The sequence below is a fragment of the Dendrobates tinctorius genome, unplaced genomic scaffold, assembly GCF_039654945.1.
Source record: "Dendrobates tinctorius isolate UK_male_01 unplaced genomic scaffold, ASM3965494v1 ptg000156l, whole genome shotgun sequence".
Lineage (NCBI taxonomy): Eukaryota > Metazoa > Chordata > Amphibia > Anura > Dendrobatidae > Dendrobates > Dendrobates tinctorius.
This window is the reverse complement of record NW_027361823.1, coordinates 3,980,855-3,997,157: the sequence shown is the minus strand read 5'-3', so window position 1 is coordinate 3,997,157 and position 16,303 is coordinate 3,980,855. Positions and strand designations below refer to the sequence as shown.

At 43.9% G+C, this 16,303-nt stretch overlaps 1 protein-coding gene across 1 annotated transcript in view; it reads right to left on the bottom strand.

Annotated features, from left to right (window-relative positions):
• MYPN (myopalladin) overlaps positions 1–16,303 on the bottom strand; it is a 355,731-nt gene that overhangs the window by 183,349 nt on the left and 156,079 nt on the right. The window lies entirely within an intron of this gene.

The following is a 16,303-nucleotide window of genomic DNA, read 5'->3' as shown; positions in this document are numbered from 1 at the left end:
TTATTTTACTCAAGACTTTAAATGGGTTGTCCACAACTATGACACCGCCTTGGTGATCTGAATGTTTTCCCCTATTAAAATAAAAACATTTATACTCATCCCCTGTGCTGACGCCGTCCCAGTGGTGTCAGCACTCGTATTCCCAGGGCTCACATGAGGTTATTATGACATGTGAACCCTGTGCCCAATCAGTGCTGGCATCACTGTCTCCTCCTTCAGGCGTATAAGTAACCTGTGGATGAATATGTAATCAAGAGGAGGGAGGTGATAGCTGCAATCTTCCTCTTGATTACTTATTCAGGGAACCTGTCACCCCCCCAGGTGTTTTTAAGTAAAAGAGCCACCTTGTGTAGCACTAATGCTGCATTCTGTCAAGGTGGCTCATTTACTTAGTGTCCCTTCCACCGCAGAAATAATCGTTTTTAAATTGTTCAAATATACCTGAATTTTGACAGGGGGGCAGGTCTTTCCCCCTCTGACAGACGCCTCGCATCCATCAGTCATTTCGTATTTGGCGCTGCCTCTTCAATGTTCTTTTGAAATGCTGGCGCCTGCGCTGTACTACAGTTTCGTTGGCATGTTTGCGCTGCCCGACGTGCCCGTGCTCGCAGATCACATCCTGGCCTTCATATCGCGCTGCCAGAGATCCCGCCCCGCAGTCGCTTATGATTTATTCACACTGCGGGGCTGAGAATCTTGGGCATGAGAGCCGCAGAGAACTGCTGTGCATGCCCAAGATTCCCAGCCCCGCAGTGTGAATAAATCATAAGTGACTGCGGGGCGGGATCTCTGGCAGCGCGATATGAAGGCCGGGATGTGATCTGAGAGAATTATAAAAGAGCACACTAATGAAATACTCTATTGATATCCTAAAAATGTGATAACTTTGGAATTCACATTGATAAAGAAAGAAAAGAGAATATGAAGAATTTAAACTAACCCACATTATCTTATAAGCATCTAAGCACAATGCACCAATATGCAAGAAATCAGTAGATACTCTATAAGAAGTTAGAACCCCTGATGATTACTGTACTGCAAAAACCAGTACTGGTGAGATCCGTGGCGTGTGTCCGTGTGACATCCGTGTGTACGTATGTGACATCCGTGTGTCCGTGTGCTGTCAGTGTGAAAGGAATTAAAAGCAGCATAGAAATGAAAGAGTTTTATACAGCTCTAGCAAAAATTAAGAGACCACCACTTCAAAACCCTGTGATGGGCAGCCCATTCTCCAGACCTGAAGCCCATTGAAAACCTCTGGAATGTAATCAAGAGGATGATGGATAGTCACAAGCCATCAAACAAAGAACTGCTTTAATTTTTGAGCCATAAGCGGTGTGAAAAACTGGTGACAAGCATGTCAAGACACATGAAAGCTGTGATTAAATATCATGGCTATTCCACAAAATATTGATATCTGAACTCTTCCTGAGTTAAATATTAGTATTGTTGTTTCTAAATGATTATGAACTTGTTTTCTTTGCATTGAGATCTGAAAGCACTGGGTTTTCTTTTTAATTTTGACCATTTCTCCTTTTCAGAAAAAAAAATTATTGCTTGGAAAACCTCTGGAATGTAATCAAGAGGATGATGGATAGTCACAAGCCATTAAACAAAGAAGAACTGCTTAAATTTTTGCCAAGACGCATAAAAGCTGTGATTAAAAATCATTTTTATTCCACAAATATTGATTTCTGAACTCTTCCCGAGTTAAAACATTAGTATTGTTGTTTCTAAATGATTATGAACTTGTTTTTTGTGCTTTTGGCAGAGCTGTATATTAAAGATGTTCAAAGATAGAGATAGATAGCGATGAGGAACATGATAGATAGATCGATAGATAGAAATATGTCAGTGTGATTTCTAATCAGTGCTTTGCATGCTTATTTTTCTGTACTTGTATTTATTTTTTAAATAATAATTTTCATAACCAGCTGAGGGAAAGCCGACAACTGGGGGATGATGTTAATGTTCTTGGAAGGGTTCAATAGCCATAAAGATTCCCAGATTATTAATATCAGATCACAGCTGTTTGCTTAGCCTTTATTGGTTATTATAGGGGAGACCCTCCCAAAAAATGATATTTGCTAACCAGCAAAGGCTAAACAGACAGCAGAAATTCTCACCAACGCCAGCCGGAACACACTGAGTGGACTGTGAGAAGCAATGCCTGTGACCAGTAGTAACCTTAATGACATCACCGCCAGTCACATGCAGCCACGCTCTCATGCTCAGCTCAGGGTGTTCTGGCTGGCATGTTAAGAGGTCACATCACTGATGTGACCGCTCATCAAACCATCCAAATCACTGTGGGACATGAGCATTAATGGCTTTTCGGCAGAAAGGTGAGTATAACTTTGCTTTTTCAGTTTTATTTTTGTTAAATAAATGGGTTAAAGAGGGTCGGGAGTGTTTATTTCAAATAAAGTATTTTGTGTGTTTTTTTCAATTAAATGACTTTACTGTTTGTGTCTTTTTTACAATTGACTATGGGTTTAGTAATGGGGGTGTCTTATAGATGCCTCTCCATAACTGACCCCTGGGATTTATGTTAGCCGCCATAAAACAGCTGACATCAACCCTACAACTATTACCCCACTTTCCACCACACCAGAGCAACTAGGAAGAGTGGATTTAATGGATGTGCATTTCTGGGATGGCTAAGGGCTGATGTTCTTAGTCCGTGAGGGGGCCAATATCCATGGGCCCTTCCTAGGCTGGATATTAAATATATAGTAAATATATGGGAGACCCCACATCCTTTTTGGGGGGTCTCCACTATAATAACCAGTAAAGGCTAAGCAAATAGCAAAGGCTAAGCAAACCCTTCCCAGAATGTTAACATCAGCCCCCAACTGTCAGCTTTCCCTCAGCTGGTTATGAAAATTAAGGGGGACCCCAAGCCATTTTTTACATTTATTTATTTATTTAAAAAATAAATAGAAGTACAGAAAAATAAGTACACAAAGCACTGATTAGAAATCACACTGACATACAGTATTTATATCTATCATATTCCTCAGTGCTATCTATCTCTATCTTTGAACATCTTTAATACATAAAACTCTTTAATTTCTCGGCTTCATTTCATTACATACTGTACATGTCACATTGACATGCATGTGGACATGGACAGCAGATGGACACACAAATGTCACATACTTACACATTGATAGCACACGGACGTCGGATCTCACCAGTACTGTTTTCCCTGTACAGAAATCACCAGCATGTATGGATGAGAGTTTAAGTTGAATTCTGTAATGCTGTAGATAAGCCCTATGAGCTGCCAGCATCGACATCCGGGGCTTATCTACAGCATTCTGTAATGCTGTAGATAAGCCCCCGATGTAACCTGAAAGAGAAGAAAAAAGAGTTAGATTATACTCACCCTGGCGTTCGGTCTGGTCTGATGGGTGTCGCCGTCCCGTCCGGCGCCTCCCATCTTTTAATGGTGACGTCCTTTTCTTTGCTGCCTGTCGTGGCTCCTCCGCAGGTGCTCTGCTCTGCTGAGGACAGAGCAGAGTCCTGCAGTGCGCAGGCGCTGAGAGAGGTCCGGCACCTGCGCACTGCAGTATTCTGCTCTGCGCCCAACAGGGCAGAGCAGTGCGCCTGCGCAGGACAGGAGTCACGACAGGCTGCAAAGAAGAAGTCATCACCGTTAGAAGAAGGGAGGCGCCGGACACCCATCGGACAAACACTGGACCACTCCCCCGGTGCGTATAATCTAAAGCCCCCATCACACACAGCGATCTCGCTAGCGAGATCGCTGCTGAGTCACAAGTATCTACAGAATGCTGTAGATAAGCCCCTGATGTCAGTGCCGGCAGCTGATAGGCGAAAAATAGGGTGATAGATTCCTTTTAAGTCAGTATAACACGGATGCGGTTCAATCATAAAGACAAAACACAAGTTGTAAAAAAAAATAAGTTTGCATAGATCTGTTCGATAGATCTGCTAATGTATAGTAAAGAAAAATGTAGTATTCATTGCACCAATTGCAACGTGAAGACAAGATGAGGCCAACTGCGTAAATTCCCTTTCTCTGATATATGAAGGCATCTTACATACGTTTAGGGTTGAGCTGCAAGCATGAACTTGAGATGACAGAAAGATAGGTAGGTGATTACCGTATTTTGGCAGCTTGAGTGCAGTTATGATTAGCATGCAAATGTTTTTGTTTTCTTTTTTTACTAATGACAAGATGGAAACTGAATTGTCCAATCTATAATACAGACTGAACATTTCCTTTATTTGTTGTAAGAATCATAAGAAGTCAGAAGGATTTTTCCAAAGGTCCTTTCTTTCACAAGCCTGTATAATGTGTAAAAATAAAAGAGATGTGCTTTTTTCTATGTAATTTGTTTTATCTATGTGCCTAGCTAGGGTCAAGATTCAGCATGCCATACATTTTTTTTCTGAAGGATACGTTTGCTTGTGGGCATGCAAGTTAAGAGCATAGTGGTTTTATCTGGGAAGAATGTTTCTTCTCACCACAGCCCATTCTTTTCCTCGAAACTACAACCCAGGGTTTCTAAAACTGTAAGGTGGGCCTCTCTGGTGAACAATCCTCCGCTTCAGGAGACATACCATGCTCAGGTGGATAGTCCCACTGTTACAAGACATAGATCTTTGCAGGCATAACATGACCTAGATTTGTTCAGGAAGACATTTTGCTCTGTAAATTTCCAAATGCATAGAAAGCAATAATTTAAAGGGGTTATTGCAGGAAAAGAACCAGACCTGTCCATGCGTCTATGGGTGAGCTGTGTCTAGCATTGGTGCTCAGCTCCATATTGTTACCAGGGGGCTGTGTGGCTGTATTGGGAGTACTGTAGATGATATCAGGTGCACTGTGGCCAGTGCTGTAACAATGAAAAGGCACAGAAGCTCCGTTTTTGCCTTTGTCTCCATTATTTTGCTTGTGGTTGGGCAAGATGGGATGTAGGTCACTCTTCTTAGGGCGATACATGCAATGTTTTCCAATACACACCAGTTTTTTGTTTGTTTGGGTTTTTTTTTTGCCTCGGGCCTCTCTAACTTTAAGCGCACCCCCAGGACAGACATAGTTAGGGTCCCAGTGCCAGGGACAGTTTGAGCCCCCCTTCGTTACCGAAGACCGTCATAGCGTGACAGGTAGTTCATCAATGTCCAAAGATAGAAAAGCAAGTTGGAGGGATAGGGTAATCTATGTTTTGTTATTTTGTGAATGAGTTCATGTACTTCTTTCCATCATTTTTTTTTTTTTTTTGGACAATTCCAGAAAATGTGCAGAGTATCACTTATTTGGTCATAATTCCTCCAACATTTAGGTGATATTTTGCTTAGTTTTACTGGAATGAAGCAGAATCTGGCCAATATGTTACAGTGGGTTTCTTGGAGGGAAGTTGTTGATGACTAGGCCCATTTCAGGGCTTGAGACCATTTTTCAATAGAATATGAAATATTCAGGTCCCTTTCCCGTATAAGAATATTTTTGTTTTTTGAAATGTTTATGTCATAGCTGAACCATTGATCTAGTACTCCATATGTTTTTATTTTTTTATAATCTACAAGAATTGACATTATTCTGGGGAAAGTAAGGGGGAATTTTAGCTTTGTAATTATGTATTCCTCTATTTTTTAAATATGTATATAGATCTGAATCAGGGATGTTGAAGTCACTTTTAACAGAGTGATTTGTAGCTGTCCAGAATCAGGGTCTTGTAGGAATTAAGGATTTTTATGAGCAAGACATAAAACCATATTCCAAGCTCATGGAAATACAAGACTGATGTTGCTGTTAGCTTACATTTGGGCCTCATTCAGACATCACGTATGAGTGCTAGCCATGTCTTTAACAGATAGCACTAGTACATGTGGTAGTTTATATGGCCGTTCACATGTCCGTGATTTTTCAGGGACCATTTGGTCCATGGAGAATCAAGGAGACATGTTTAATTTTTATCAGAGCCTCGGATCATAATCATCAGTGCAAATCTATGGGTTCGTTAAAAAAGCAAACCGCACTCAGATGACATCCAAGTGCATTCTGAATTTCACGGACTGCCACATAGGAGAAGGTGGAGAAACTTTTTTTCTCCATGTAAGAGAAAAAAATGTTGACCCTTGGACCACACTATGATCACACTCTGATCACTGTCTGATCAAAATGATTAGTTTGTTTTTCTTGTAGCTGGAGAAAAATGAGTCATTGGTCTTCTACCTTACTGTACAAAAAAAGAATAATATACACTGAAGTCAAGACAATGGATACAACCTGTTTTATAATAGGACAAGCATTATAAATACATAAAGATGAAAGTGAAACACGAGCTGCTTCAGGTCATATTCCCAGACATTTTCTGTTTGCAGCTGTCTGTAAGTGGATGCTTTCTGAAACAATGTTTGAAAAGGGATTTCCTTTACTAGGATACTGATGACCTAATTTTAGGGTTGAAAGCAGTCAGAAGTTCATTGTGTTCAATGTATAGCAGATCGGTAGGGGTCTAACACCCAGCAATCCCACTGATCAGCACTTACCAGATCTGACAGTGGCCATAGGTTATGTTTATGGAGGCACCATGGATCCGTACACTCAGTGTTGGACTGGGGTGGCAATGGCTCACCAGTAACATTGATTTGGGGGTCCACCAGAGGATTTTCCTGTTCTCCTGTGGGTCAGTCCGAGCCTGGGTACACTGTGTACCGGCTGCTGCCAGGTACTGCAGATCAGTTTGAAACTTTCTAATATTCTATTTCTTATGCCGAATACTCATTGTCATTCTGGCTTTAGAAGTGTCACGGTAGGCTCATGTACATGGGCAAACCTCATTTCAACCTTGGCCAAATGTGTGAACCCATATCAACATGTACATCCGATCTGCCTTTATTCAAATCAGTTACTATGGAAGGACTTTTGCTTTGGGAGAAGACAATGTTGCCACTTTTCTCACTATGTGCTTTACAAGAAAATACTCCTTACACTGATTTGTATACAGGGATTTCTGTCATCTTGGAGACACACAATAGCAGCAGCGGAGCTCAGATTAAGCTCTTTTTCTTCCACTTTTAAAAAACAGCATGCCACAAAAACAGCCCAATACAAAAAGTGTTATATACTTTGCCTTCAGATAGCTGTCAGCAACATTTCCACGAGCAATCCTCAGCAGGTACTGATCCTTTCACTGCCATCATCTGTACTCCAAATACAGCTAAAGGCAGGCAATTAATCTGGGGCACAGCAGGAGTTTGGAAGCTACTTGCAAAATTTTTTTTGCAAGTCTAGGGGGGAGGCTGGGGGGATGAAGACGTGGAAACAAAGGTGTTAGGATGTTATGTGAAGTTTTATATATTTATGTTATTTGTGTGATAAATGTAACGTTAGATTTTATCCCTATGGCCGGCATTGTGTGTTCAGTTCTCCTACAGGCTATGCCTACCGCTGTCCCTGTTAATGTGGAAGGTCCATCCACTAGGGGAACTATACAGTCAGAGACAGTCTAGTCAGAGTTCAGGACTCAAGGGCAAGTTCTGGGTGGAGTGGAGAGCAAGGCTAAACAGTCAAGTCTGTACGCCGGGACATTCTTGGACCCATGGTCCGGAAGAGGAGGTATAGAGAGTCATGGCTATTTGTCTCCCTGATGAGGAAGATGTCAACCGGGTAGCAGAGTGAGGTGAAGATGGGGGTCTCAGGACAGTAAGGGGACAAGGGCTGATGGATCACAAAACCAAGGGAACACCATTAAACAGCATTAAACAGAAACTTTGTCTTAATCTGTATGCTGCAGCCATTTGTAAATGAATTACACAGTAAACTTAGACCTGCTAACCCAGACCCAAGGTATTCTGTCTCATTTGTAGTCGAAATCGGTCTCATGGATGGGGAGGTAACGAGGGCTCCTGAAGCAAAAGTGAATACAGAATGTACCTCACTGCACCACATACTCCACGCAGACCTCTGTTTAGAAGAGGGGCAGCGGGGCAATCACAACTCAGTTCCGACCCACAGCAGACACAGACATGTGTGCTCCGGCCCCACTTCACAAGAATGAAGATAAAACCTTGCATAAACTGATTTGCAAGTTTCCTAACATTCTATGTTAGACAAATTAGTTACACTATAAATTCTTTGGTATTATTACAGTCATATGTTAAAGTTTGGGCACCCCTATTAATGTTAACCTTTTTTCTTTATAACAACTTTGGTTTTTGCAACAGCTATTTCAGTTTCATATATCTAATAACTGATGGACTCAGTTATATTTCTGGATTCAAATGAGGTTTATTGTACTAACAAAAAATGTGCAATCTGCATTTTAACAAAATTTGACCGGTGCAAAAGTATGAGCACCTCAACATAAAAGTGACATTAATATTTTGTAGATCCTCCTTTTGCAAAAATAACAGCCTCTAGTCGCTTCCTGTAGCTATTAATGAGTTCCTGGATCCTGGATGAAGGTATTTGTGACCATTCCTGTTTACAAAACAATTCCAGTTCAGTTAAGTTTGATGGTCGCCGAGCATGGACAGCCGCTTCAAATCATCCCACAGATGTTCAATGATATTCAGGTCTGGGGACTGGGATGGCCATTCCAGAACATTGTAATTGTTCCTCTGCATGAATGCCTGAGTAGATTTGGAGCGGTGTTTTGGATCATTGTCTTGCTGAAATATCCATCCCCTGCGAAACTTCAACTTCGTCACTGATTCTTGCACATTATTGTCAAGAATCTGCTGATACTGAGTTGAATCCATGCGATCCTCAACTTTAACAAGATTCCCGGTGCCGGCATTGGCCACACAGCCCCAAAGCATGCTGGAACCTGCACCAAATTTTATTGTGGGCAGCAAGTGTTTTTCTTGGAATGCTGTGTTTTTTAGCCTCCATGCATAACGCCTTTTGTATGACCAAACAACTCAATCTTTGTTTCATCAGTCCACAGGACCTTCTTCCAAAATGTAACTGGCTTGTCCAAATGTGCTTTTGCATACCTCAGGCGACTCTGTGGCGTGCTTGCAGAAACGGCTTCTTTCGCATCACTCTCCCATACAGCTTCTCCTTGTGCAAAGTGCGCTGTATTGTTGACCGATGCACAGTGACACCATTTGCAGCAAGATGATGCTGCAGGTCTTTGGAGGTCGTCTGTGGATTGTCCTTGACTGTTCTCACCATTCTTCTTCTCTGCCTTTCTGATATTTTTCTTGGCCTGCCACTTCTGGGCTTAACAAGAACTGTACCTGTGTTCTTCCATTTCCTTACTATGTTCCTCACAGTGGAAACTGACAGGTTGAAAATCTGAGACAACTTTTTGTATCCTTCCCCTGAAAAGCTATGTTGAATAATCTTTGTTTTCAGATCATTTAAGAGTTATTTTGAGGAGCCCATGATGCCACTCTTCATAGGAGAATCAAATAGGAGAACTACTTGCAAGTGGCCACCTTAAATACCTTTTCTCATGATTTGATACACCTGGCTATGAAGTTCAAAGCTCAATGAGGTTACAAAACCAATTTAGTCAGGAAGTCAGTAAAAAGTAGTTAGGAGTGTTCAAATCAAGAAAATGATAAGGGTGCCCATACTTTTGCACCGGTCAAATTTTGTTTAAATGCAGATTGCATATTTTCTGTTAGTACAATAAACCTCATTTGATTCCAGAAATATAACTGAGTCCATCAGGTATTAGATATATGAAACTGAAATAGCTGTTGCAAAAACCAAAATTGTTATAAAGAAAAAAGGTTAACATCAATAGGGGTGCCCAAACTTTTACATATGACTGTATCTTCATTTAATTTGTCTTAAATGAAAAAACACAAAAAGAATTGTCCTAAAGCCAAATTGGATATAATTCCACACCAAACATAAAAAAGAGGGGAGACAGTTCAAAAAATCATGTGATGCTTCTCTAATTTATGTAAATAACAGCACCTGTAACTTACCTGTGGCACCTAACAGGTGGCAATAACTAAATCACACTTGCAGCCAGTTGACATGGATTAAAGTTGACTCAACCTCTGTCCTGTGTCCTTGTGTGTACCACATTGAGCATGGAGAAAAGAAAGAAGACCAAAGAACTGTCTGAGGACTTAAGAAACCAAATTGTGAGGAAGCATGAGCAATCTCAAGGCTACAAGTCCATCTCCAAAGACCGGAATGTTCCTGTGTCTACCGTGCGCAGTGTCCTCAAGAAGTTTAAAGCCCATGGCACTGTGGCTAACCTCCCTAGATCTGGACGGAAAAGAAAAATTGACAAGAGATTTCAACGCAAGATTGTGCGGATGTTGGATAAAGAACCTGGACTAACATCCAAACAAGTTCAAGCTGCCCTGCAGTCAGAGGGTACAACAGTGTCAACCCGCACTATCCGTCGGCGTCTGAATGAAAAGGGACTGTATGGTAGGAGACCCAGGAAGACCCCACTTCTTACCCCGAGACATAAAAAAGCCAGGCTGGAGTTTGCCAAAACTTACCTGAAAAAGCCTAAAACGTTTTGGAAGAATGTTCTCTGGTTAGATGAGACAAAAGTAGAGCTTTTTGGGCAATGGCTTCAACATAGAGTTTACAGGAGAAAAAAAGAGGCATTCAAAGAAAAGAACACGGTCCCTACAGTCAAATATGGCGGAGGTTCCCTGATGTTTTGGGGTTGCTTTGCTGCCTCTGGCACTGGACTGCTTGACTGTGTGCATGGTATTATGAAGTCTGAAGACTACCAACAAATTTTGCAGCATTATGTAGGGCCCAGTGTGAGAAAGCTGGGTCTCCCTCAGAGGTCATGGGTCTTCCAGCAGGACAATGACCCAAAACACACTTCAACAAGCACTAGAAAATGGTTTGAGAGAAAGCACTGGAGACTTCTAAGGTGGCCAGCAATGAGTCCAGACCTGAATCCCATAGAACACCTGTGGAGAGATCTAAAAATGGCAGTTTGGAGAAGGCACCCTTCAAATATCAGGGACCTGGAGCAGTTTGCCAAAGAAGAATGGTCTAAAATCCCAGCAGAGCATTGTAAGAAACTCATTGATGGTTACCGGAAGCGGTTGGTCACAGTTATTTTGGCTAAAGGTTGTGCAACCAAGTATTAGGCTGAGGGTGCCAATACTTTTGTCTGGCCCATTTTTTGGAGTTTTGTGTGAAATGATCAATGTTTTGCTTTTTGCTTCATTCTCTTTTGTGTTTTTTTTATTTAAGACAAATTAAATGAAGATAATAATACCAAAGAATTTGTGTTTGCAATCATTTTCAGGAAGAAACTGAGTATTATCTGACAGAATTGCAGGGGTGTCAATACTTTTGGCCACAACTGTAGTTGCTACTTACCTGTCTTTTGTGCCTGGCCACAATTTCTGCCAACACAGAGTTGTCACAGACTGCTCCTGCCAGCAATTCAGCAGCTTCCGCTAATGTCACATCGTCAGAGAAGCGGCTTCACTTCCACTTTGCTCTATTGATGTGGCGTTACTGCCATTGACATGCAGATCAACAGCCAGTTCCCCACTGCCTAACTGCGAGGAGCCGGTGTCAATCGGCATGACATCAACAGTCAAGCTATGTCTACAGTGAAGCCCGAAAGAAAAAGAGAAGCTCTTCTGACATTGAACAGCTGAATGGCTGGTAAGAGCGGTTGGTGACTGCTCTGTGCCAGCGCCAGGGAACACATGCAGCTACCTGCCTGTTAGTTTTTAGGTCCATAGTAGAAATAAATAGTCCTATATAACTCAATTAATTATTAAAACATATTTTTATATGTACAACTGTTTGATAGTCGCTCTGTAGGACTTTTACTTTTTAAATAGGGTTGAGCTCCTTTTTCACCTTGCATTTAGTCTCTTGAGCTGGTACATGATACGTGCTACCATTTTAGGGGTGTTTTTTCTGTGTGCATAACTGGATTATTGGCCCTATTATAAGTAAATCAAACAATGATGCGGCAGAGATATGAACTAAAGCCCTAAAGCCAAAAGAACTGCAAGTCTGACCATAGACTAACGCTATGGGCACATTTGGCTTTTTTCAGCGTTTTTTTTAATGCAAATTTTCAGCTGCATTTTACAGTAACAATAATAATAATAAATTTTATTTCTATAGCGCCGACATATTCCGCAGCACTTTACATTTCAGAGGGGACTTGTACAGACAATAGACATTACAGCATAACAATAATCACATAGATCATAACAGATACCAAGAGGAATGAGGGCCCTGCTCGCAAGCTTACAATCTATGAGGAAAAAAGGTAGACACGAAAGGTGGGTGGTAACAGTTGCCCTGATTGTATGGACCAGCCATGATGTTAAGTGTGTAACAGTACAGACACAGAGGGCTAATGGATGCATAAAGCATGTGGGAACATGATGCAGGGAACCTGGTTATGGTAAAACTTTTGACTGTGCCACACAGGGATAGATTAGGTTAATGTGTTGAGGCGGTAGGCCAGTCTGAATAAATGCGTTTTCAGGGCACGCTTAAAGTTGTAGGGATTGGGGACAAATCGTATTGATCTGGGAAGTGCATTCTAAAGAATTGGCGCAGCACGTGTATAGTCTTGGAGACGGTAGTGAGAGGTTCCGATTATTGAGGATGATAACCTCAGGTCATCAGCAGAACGGAGGGCGCGGGTAGGGTGGTATACTGAAACAAGGGAGGAGATGTAGGGTGGTGCTGAGGCATGGAGAGCTTTGTGGGTGTAACAGTACCAGCAAAGTCTATGAAATTTCAGAAATTTCTTGCACACAGCTTGTTTTTTGTCCTCAGCATTTTGAGTTTTGCTTGTTTTTTTGCAGAACAGAGCATGTCACTTCTTCCAGGTTTTTTTCAGTGTTTTACACCCAGTGAAAGTAATGGGTAGTGAAAAAATGCTGAAAAAACACTGCAAAAATGAAGGTATCAGGCTTTCCAGCATTTTGGGGGCCAAAACCTAATGAAGTAAAATCAGATTTTTTTTTTTGTGCTAAACTTTATCAGGATGCACCAGAAACAAATGTAGCATGACAAAAAAGCAGCAAAAATGCAAGAAAAACCAAAGCAAAACCTGATTTTTTCTGCAGCTACTTTACTACCATAAGATCAGGTTTTGATGAAAAAAAAAGATGAAAAAACTTATAGTGTGAACATAGCCTTAGACAACAATCTTTACTTCTTCCACCAAATGTAATGCCAGACAAGAGAGAAATGAAGTTATCACACTCTCCAATACAATGTGAACATCCCTAGCAACTCGCAGGTGCCTAATGCAGCTGCCCAATCCCACTGGCACACTGCTACTCTATCACACAGCTCCTGGCATTTAACTTGTTTGTTACTATTCTTGTTGGATGATCAGTTTGCAGGAATTCTGGACTAAGTTGCCAATTAAACGGAGATTTGTAGCATGTGCACATACATAGCTATGTATATGTGGCGCCCCTGAGGGTTCAGTCGCCACAGAGGTACTGCACCTCCTCCTGAGGTGTGGTACCCCACCATTCAGGTAAGGTGGAGACACCTGACCATGCTCCAACACCTGAATTCCACACAACATAGTAGTGTAGCAAAGCACCCTTTGGTGGCTTCCTGCTTGGAACACGAAGCGTGCTGGGAGGCGGGTGGAGTTTAGTCTGCACTAAAAGAGCGGGAAGAGGATAGGATTTAGTCAGTTCGTCACAGGAGTCTGACGAGGTCAGTCTGTGAAAGGAGATCCCCTGAGTGGGATGGATGAAGGAAGTGCTGCAGCCGACCTCAGTGACCTGGGTCCGCTGGCACAGGAAAGGAACAATGATAGAAAGCCTGACTCTCCATAAGAAGGAAAGAATAAGTACAGAACGTGAGGAGAAGAAGAGAACTAAGGATCAGGGTTAGAGGAGAACCCTTCCCAAGTTCTAAGCGCAAGGCCGGGGTCCGGTCCCCGAGGTTGTATGGATACTAATGGTCCTGCAGCAGACACCGGAGGAATAGAAGTTGTCACCACTTTATTCCCACACAAGACTTGGGGGCGCAACAGCATCGATGGTGAGCCGGGACTAGGTAGTATGGAGTCCCCGAAGCAGGCTACAGCTGTCTGCCGTACAAGTAGAGTTCATAGGAACATCTGACAGGAGGAACTCCAGTGTAACTCAGTACTGTGAGTACTTCACTAAAGGCGCTAAGAGGGAGTCGTTCAGAAAAGGCACATATGTTGGCGGAGTTTTGGAAATGAGTACTTCATCTTGCCTGGAAGCTGGCTGAGCTCCTGACCCGGAGGACACGGCACGGATGCGGGCTCTTGTGCCACAACAGACTGTGAGTAAAGCTTTGGAACTACATGCCCTGGTGTCCACCACTTATTCCTGCGTCAACCTGCACGGCATTGCTACATCCCCTGCACCTGACACTACACCATCTAAGTGTCACTTCACCTACTCTGCCCTGGGACAACAGCCCTGCCTGTGGAGGGCTACAACATCATTGCTGCACCACACCATCTGTCCCAGAGGATCTGTCTGCAGCGTTGGCTTAACATCATTCACTGCCGAACACCACAGGTGGCATCACGACTCTAATCATCATAAGCACACTGAACATTCCCCCCCCTTTTTACAATGGGCACGCAGGGCCACGGGCCGGGTCCCAGCTGCCATGACATCTCCCATTGAAGCTCATCGGGCCCGGTAACGAGTACCCCACAGCCCTGGGAGGGCGACCCAACTTGGCGTCACGAACAGGATGACGAAACCCGGTGCCACCGGGCTCTGTGTGCCTAGGATTTATTGGACTTAAACATTGCTGAGAATGTGCAGAATAACCAAATTGATAGACTGTAAAATGGACTTTAAAAATGGCCACCGGCGCGGAGAAGAAGGGCGTGACAATATGGGTGGTCCTAAGAAAAGACTGCGAACTGTCCTGGGCCTCCCCTGCCTGAACTTCTATGCAACTGCAACATGGTCCACCCCCCGAGGGGTTCGTATACTGGCCTGGTATGGAGGAGTAGGAAGAAGACGCCGCCCTCAGAAGGAGGAGCGAGAGCCGGTGGCGAGAAAAGAGTCCAGACAGGAAGAAGGAAGAGAGAACACCATGATGGAAGAAGGAGGGAGGCCCGAAGAGCACAAGGAGGTTGAGCTGAACCTCCCCGGCGCATTGGCTGAAGGCTCCGATCCGACTTCCAAGATGGACCGCCAGCAGCTGGAGGCTGAGATCACCCAGCTGACAAACCGTCTACGGCTGAGGCAGGAGGTGCTCTGGTTGTTGAACTGGCAGCATGCCTGGGAGGGGCCTACGCCATCGGCACCTCCATGCCCGGTACCCTCACCATTGGTACCCGCTGCCGCTGCTGCCATACCAGTACCTTCACCTGCGGTACCTGCCACCGCCATACAGGTGGAACCGACGGCTGCTGCAATGGCACCAGCAGCGCCTGTCTCCACCTCCATGCGACAATTACCGTTGGTCGCGGCCTGCCAGGAGGAGTTACCGGAGGGCTCGGGAGCTGAAGAAGAAGAAGCTGTGCTCCCTCCCGGACCTAGCGCGGCTGCGCAGGTCCCACCGGAGACCCCTGCAGACCCGGAGCCGCCAACTGCTCCACCGCCGCCTCCGACACTCAATTGGACTATTCCGGTGGATGTTCCTGCCGTTGATTACCGCTCTAACCCTGCACCGGAGCATCGCCAGCAAGCCCCAGGTACGTCCGCTGTCTCTGCACCTGGGAAGGCCTCGGGGTATGTAGCTGCTGCAGCATCCGGACAGGTTGTGCTAGACCTTGTCTGGGACCGAGACTCTGAGCCCTGGGGGGAAACACCTGAACCCCTAGTGGTAGTACCCTTGTCCACGGTGGGTAAAAGCAGGTCCCGGGAGGAGGAAGAGGAGAAGGAGTCCTTTTATCAGCAGACCCTCCGCCAGCTGGCAGTCGAGCAGAAAGAGCGGGAACAGCGGAGGCTGGCTGTGCAGGGCCCTGATCTGGACGGGAAGGAAAATGTCCGTGCTGGTCATTACGGACCCTGGGACTCAGCTGGATGGGGACAGGTCCTCAATGTAAATCATGAGAGGAGGTTCGGTTTCATCACGGACCCCAAGCGGATCAGTGACCTATTCTTCAGCAGGAGGGATGTGGAGTCACACCTCCGGAAGGGGCATCCTGCAAGAGACTTGCAACCGGGGGAGTACGTCACTTTTACCCGGCATGAGGGGTTGAGTGGCTGGTACGCCATGAAGATACGCCGAATCCCTGAGGATTTAGAGAATATTTTTCACTTTCATGAAGACCTTTGGGCTGTGTTCACACTGGGCATTTTTGCTGTGAGTTTTTTATGCTTTTTTATGCTAATTTTCAGCTGTTTTTTACAGTATCAGCAAAGTCTATGAGTTTTCAGA